General features: G+C 36.9%; 1 pseudogene; it reads right to left on the minus strand.

Moving 5' to 3' along the window:
• Positions 1-386: 386 nt before the first annotated feature.
• Positions 387-3,978, minus strand: LOC113275415 (annotated as a pseudogene).
• Positions 3,979-6,548: the final 2,570 nt, after the last annotated feature.

The following is a 6,548-nucleotide window of genomic DNA, read 5'->3' on the forward strand; positions in this document are numbered from 1 at the left end:
ATATTTAGATAAGGGGTGACCTAAATTTACATCTAAATGTCTTATTAAAAATAGAATCATGGTCCCCAAAAAAAACCATGGTTACCAAAAAAATCGTTCTATTTTAATTTAAACAATAACCGGTTGTACTGATTTTGATAAATCAATCTTAGATGATTGTCAGTTGATTCTTAAAGAACTTAGTTTTGTTGAAATTGAGTTCTTAAAAAGAAACAACACGGCCTTGACTGATATTGCGACAAAATTCTATAGAAAGTCTAGAAACTCTGGAAATTGGTTGGATCAGATTCCAAGCTTTCACTTTGTTCGACTCTAATCAATTTTTAGTGAAAGAATATATTTTCCTATCAAAAAAATAAAAATGAACTACGGATTTTGTATCTCCATGCGGTAAAAAAAACGACCGTCCTGAGATCACCCAGTAAAGAGGAGATCATATAAGGCGAACTACAAATAAACAAATGAAGCTACATACAATATGTCACAGATATATGTAGTAAAGAGGTCAAAAAATGGGAGCCGGCCCTTGCACCATCTTCAGATTTTTCCCGCAACAAGGTGTATCTATGATGTAAACACACAGTGGTGACTTTATAATGACCATTGACCAGTGATAGCTTTCAATATAAGGCCATCATTTCCATGAGCCAAAATCAATAGATTGAAGTGATATTCGACCTATATATAAATCCCTCACATGTTGGTTGCACAAGCCAAATCGTCTTCTATTTAAACTGGGGTGGATTGACACTGAAAACCCCGTCTTCCAACCTGGGAACTTTTGTCTTTCCATTATATTAAGAGTGTACACACTTGGTGCCGCGTTCCGACACCCCATAATAAAGCACTCACAAGGTCTTGACGGGCTTACCAATCTAGTTAAAGAAAGCAAACACAAACCACAATGAGAGATTCCATAATTTAAGGCTTCATCCTCGTCAAAAACTAAAGAATGTGATTTCTCATCCTCCATTTCAAGCTCAAAATCTTCGGTCGCTGGAATTCCACTCAGCTCTAACTCGAACTGTTTTTCAATGTCACATTCAGGAATGCGATGTTTAGCTGCAAGTGTTTTGATGCAAGACATCCTTACCTGCTTTATGATAATGGCCTTGACTTCTACAAAGTTAGTGCAATGGTTAAACCACTTGAGCCAACGACGAACTAGACCTGAGAACCAATGTATGATTTCAATGTTATCTTGCAAGATTAATGCAGAAATAGGGCGTGGATATCCTCCACCATTAACCAGACCATACAGTAAAAGCTTTCTCCTAATGACATCAATTGGTGCCAAAATCTCTGTGATGGTAGTAGATTGATTTGATACGGAATCAGGTAAGAGTGCAAGAGTTGTAGCAGTCTCCGACAAAACGTACTCTTAAGCTTGTCTTTGAAAATTGTAGAAAGATTCTCTTAGTTCTTGTGGCAAGGCTGGTTCAGCAATATACTTAGCTAAGACTTCCTCTTCAGAATGCTGGGCTCTGGCATTCAAGTCTTGCATCCAAATTTTGGTTAAGACCATGAACCAATGATCGGTTTCCATCCCAGCTTTACGAAAATGCGAAATCCGGCTCAGGATTGAATTGCCATCAGCTAATTGCTTAATTTCCGATTCTTTAACCTTCTTCAAACCATGACCAATGGATCTTTTTCCAATCCGGGTAGCCATGGTATCCCAAATTTCTTGCTTCTGAGATGCAAACAGTTGAACCTTATCCTTTAACTTGTGAACTGCTCGCACTGCAGGGCTCTCTTTCGCGCCTATTCTAACAACAGTACCCAGAAAATGGATTCCGCAATGGACATCAATTGGTAAAACTTCTGTTACATCCACGTCTAGATGAAGAGAACTCTGCAAATACTTCTGCATATCAGATTTGATTTCAACAGCATCTTTGACGTTTGACCCTGAAATGGCAACAAAAACCTCATCCATGAAACGGCAAGCATGTAACTTTAAACTGGAACTCTCATCAACTAGGTTTTTACTGCTCTCCTCTTTCAACTGCCTCCTGAACCAGTTGCGTAACGTGGACTTCTGTTTGTCTTTATTTGTATCAACTCTACCAAGAGCTTCATACCTCATGCGTATCCTGTACACTTCTTGATCAAATTGGTCAAGATATATGTTCATCAGAGTAGGGGATAACACACCCTCTTGTGGAAGACCTTGACCTTTTGGGAAGCCCCCAAATTCCAAGTTCAGAACATCAGCATCAAACATGTTTTGAAGGATAGAATACAAACTAGGGTCGTCAATCCTGTCTTCCATGATTGATATTAGTTGAGTGAAAATACTATCATCAACTTTCTTTTTCACATGTAACGTAAACCCCCACCTGAGATCAGATATCTCTTTCATGATATACTTTAGAGCCGAATGGCATCCTCTTCCACTTCTGCACCCATGCGAAATTTTAGAAAAATGAGGCCTGTAAACAACATCCACAACTATTCTAATGGCTTCCTGAACAACCTTCAACTTCAGATTAGGAATGCTTAAGACTTTCTTGTATTCTCCCTTTGTTGCAATGGAGAAGGTATTTTCTTTGACATCAAATCCTCCATCTAAGAGCTCTTTTGCAATGGATTCAAAATTGATATCATCACCCTTCACAGACAAGTCAATGTTAGAATCTAGCCTTATACAGTCATAAGCTTCACGAAGAATCTTGGGAGTTGCAATTACTTCTGCCAATAGATCATGAAATTTCCCATTTACGTATTGCTCCTTTACCCTTTTCTTTACGCGGGATTCAATTAATCTCTTGAGCTCCATTCTAGTCAGAGGTCTTCTCTCTACAGGTTTAGGAGATTCATCAAGCACAGAAGCTAAGCTCTTTGCCAGAGACATACCGATGCCCTTATCACTGTCATTCCTCATCAGTTCAGGAGTAGAACATAATCCATAAGCTTGAAATTGTACTGCAGGTCTTCCTGTTTCAAGATTCAAAGAAATCTCAAGCACAGATAAAAAAAGATACAAAGACAAGTGAAACTTAAACTGTGTAATCAGCTAATTCGAGCATACTGTATTTGGACTTCAAATGGGTATCAATTTTGGTTCAGTAGTTTCTTAATGCTTCTGAGCAGTATATGACTTTATGGTTCATATTGTTTGGCAGTATATCACTCCGTCCCTTAAATTATTATTTGATGATCAACGAACTAAAAAGAAGGAATACAATTGTCTGTAAAGATCCTGCAGCGTGTTATTGTGGCATTGCAAGCAGTCCAGTGCCGATCGAACGTATACATATGTATGTTTGGAAAGTAGAGAGAAATTGAAATTGCGCGGAGAATACATAATTACCTCTTTTAATCACACATGACGAACCGACAAAAGTAGCCTCCATACACTGAATCTGCGACACAATAGCTCTGCACCTTACCAAATCTCTCTTGCAAAAACTAACCATCGATAAAACCCGCAGTTTCTCTATCAAGACAAACTAGACTGCAATTGCGCTTGCCAACCTTTGAAAGTTGTACCAAAGAAGAAAACAGGTTTCTCATGCATAACTGCAAAGCAAGTAAATAAACACCATCAGATTACAGCCTCAAAAATATCAAACGAAACAAATTATGTTTCCCCTATTAATAATATGCAACTAACTGTATGGAGTTAATCTATCTTTATGATATAACATCTCTGAACTAAACTTACTCGGAGGCATTTCAACAAACAGGTGACAAGCAGAGATACAATTCTGAAAGTTCATATCTAATTTCCAAACCACATTTCTGATTCATACCAAATTAACTTCAGATCGACCTTCGCACCAAATGTCAGTTTTTCGATGCACCAAAACACAAGAAGATTAGTCGTCAGTAAACATCTGCGGTCTGCACCATCGTCTTGCAAGCTGCTAGCAAATATCAAGCGCAAGCTGTTAGCAAAGATGGCTGCTATAGGGGGACCAAGTCTTGTCAACCGGGAGACTAAACCGGTACTTGTCGGGTACCGTTGACCAATACGAAGTTGCAGCTTGGGATGCAAAAACAACCGGACGGCAGATAAGTGCCGCCCATAGGCTTTTGTTGGAAATTAACGTTTAGTCCCAAAAATATAGGGCTTTGAAATCTCTGGTACTGCTCTCTCAAGCCTAGTACAACTATCGAGAGATCCAAATTTACTCAATCAGGGACGAGTTAGTCTTTTTATAAATAATAATTCAGTCTAAAATGAATTTTTCGGTGACAAAAATACCCACTAACTAAATATGATACTACTTCCTCCTAAATCAATTCCTATTTCTTCATTTTTTAGATTGAAAAAGCTCTCTAGTCACTGCCGGTGAAGATGATGCAACTAGTTTCATCTGTTTTTTTTTCTTCTTTTCGATTTATTTTGTTTCACATGATTTATCAGATTGTTTTTATAATTTTCAATCATATTGTAGACATTTGATTTAGGCTTAGTTTCATCAGTTTGGGGTTCTACAGAAGTTTTTGGACTCAATTCAAGATCAATTGATTTCATATTAATGATTCGAGGTTGATCGATTCATTCCTTATCATGATACCAATGCAGGGGTAATTTTTTTCACTTATTTGGGATCTCGTTCTATATTTTCCTTAGATCTAATATTATTTTCAGTTTAGAATCTTAAACAATAATTACATCAAACTAAAAACATAGTAAGAAAGTTAGGAAATCATGAACGAGGAATATGAAGAAACATCTACTTTGATTTTAATGTATGATTTTTGGAAAGAGTGGAAATATTTCACCCGTAAGCAAACTTCAAAAGTAGCTTGGTCTTCACTATTCCTCTTAGATAACATACTAAGTGTTTTCGCATTTGGGGATTCCAGGATTTTATTTGTTTGGTTGTTACGGTTATTGAAATGAAGTTTCTCTTATTGTTGTTGCAAGATTTGATAATTCTTAGAATATCTCTGAAAATGCGGGGGTCTAACAACCACACACAACAATTCGTTTGACAATCTGAGAGGACTTACTCCAATATACTTTCTAGAGAATCAACTAGACAGTCAGACTCAATCTAGAGAAAATTATATCAAACAGTTTATATATCTCTAACTCTTAATTCAATCCGCAATCAGCAAATAGAAATCTGCGAGCCCGATTAAATATAAGAGGAGTAACTTGAACGGTACCAAAGACCAATGTTCAAGGATCAATCAATTTCAATCAACAACCAAAGGTTGGATTTCCCAATTGATCGATTCCACGCACAACCTGTGATATTTCAATTATATAACAAAATATAATGCGGAAAAGTAATAACACAGACACCAGAATTTTGTTAACGAGGAAAACCGCAAATGCAAAAAAACCCTGAGACCTAGTCCAGATTGAACACGACACTGTATTAAGCCGCTACAGACACTAGCCTACTACCAATGTACTTTGAACTGGATTGTAGTTGAACCTTAATTAATTTCACACTTATTCAAGGTACAGTTGTGCTCCTTACGTCTCTGATCCCAGCAGGATACTACGCACTTGATTCCCTTAGCCGATCTTACCCACAACTAAGAGTTGCTACGACCCAAAGTTGAAGACTTGATAAACAAATATGTCTCACACAGAAAAGTCTATTGGAATAGATAAATCTGTCTCCCACAGAAATACCTATGAGTTTTTGTTTCGTCTTTTGATAAATCAAGGTGAACAGGAACCAATTGATAAACCAGACTTATATTCCCGAAGAACAACTTAGTATTATCAATCACCTCACAATAATCTAAATCGTATGATGGCGAAACTAGATATTGTGGAATCACAAACTATGAGACGAAGATGTTTGTGATTAATTTTTATCTTGCCTATCGGAGAAATTAACCTAGAGAAAATCTTAGAGAAGATAGTACTCAAACGATAGAATCGAGCAAGATCAGAACACACAACTACAAAGAAAATAGTTGGGTCTGGCTTCACAATCCCAATGAAGTCTTTCAAGTCGTTAACCTACAGGATCTCGATAGAAACCTAAGGTTAAAGGAGAATCGACTCTAGTTGATGCAACTATTAACACACAGGAAGTGTGGGGATTAGGTTTCCAAGTTGAAAGAGTTCTCCTTTATATAGTTTTCAAATCAGGGTTTGTAATCCAAGTTACCTTGGTAACAAAGCATTCAATATTCACCGTTAGATGAAAAACCTAAGATAATATCTTTCAACCGTTAGATCAAACTTAGCTTGTTACACACAAATGAAATGTACCCTCATTTAGGTTTATGTAACCGTACCCAAACGTGTACACCATGTTGGCTCAACAATAGTTAACCGAAGTTAACCATATGATTACTCTCATATCAACTTATTCATCTTAAGCATAACTAGTTCAAATGACACAAATGAAACTAGTTAAAGAGTCGTTCAATTGCTATATTCTCATAGAAGTATACAAGAACACAATTGAAATAAAATAGGTTTGATTCACTCGAATCAATTCATGAACATTACATCCACGGTTTGCAAGGATTGCATTTCTTATTATCTAAATGTTTAAGTTCATGTACACAACCGATTTTAGAAAGTAACCCAATCAAGTACGCAAACGGGTATGCATACT

Source organism: Papaver somniferum, chromosome 4 (assembly GCF_003573695.1).
Source record: "Papaver somniferum cultivar HN1 chromosome 4, ASM357369v1, whole genome shotgun sequence".
Taxonomy (NCBI): Eukaryota; Viridiplantae; Streptophyta; class Magnoliopsida; order Ranunculales; family Papaveraceae; genus Papaver; species Papaver somniferum.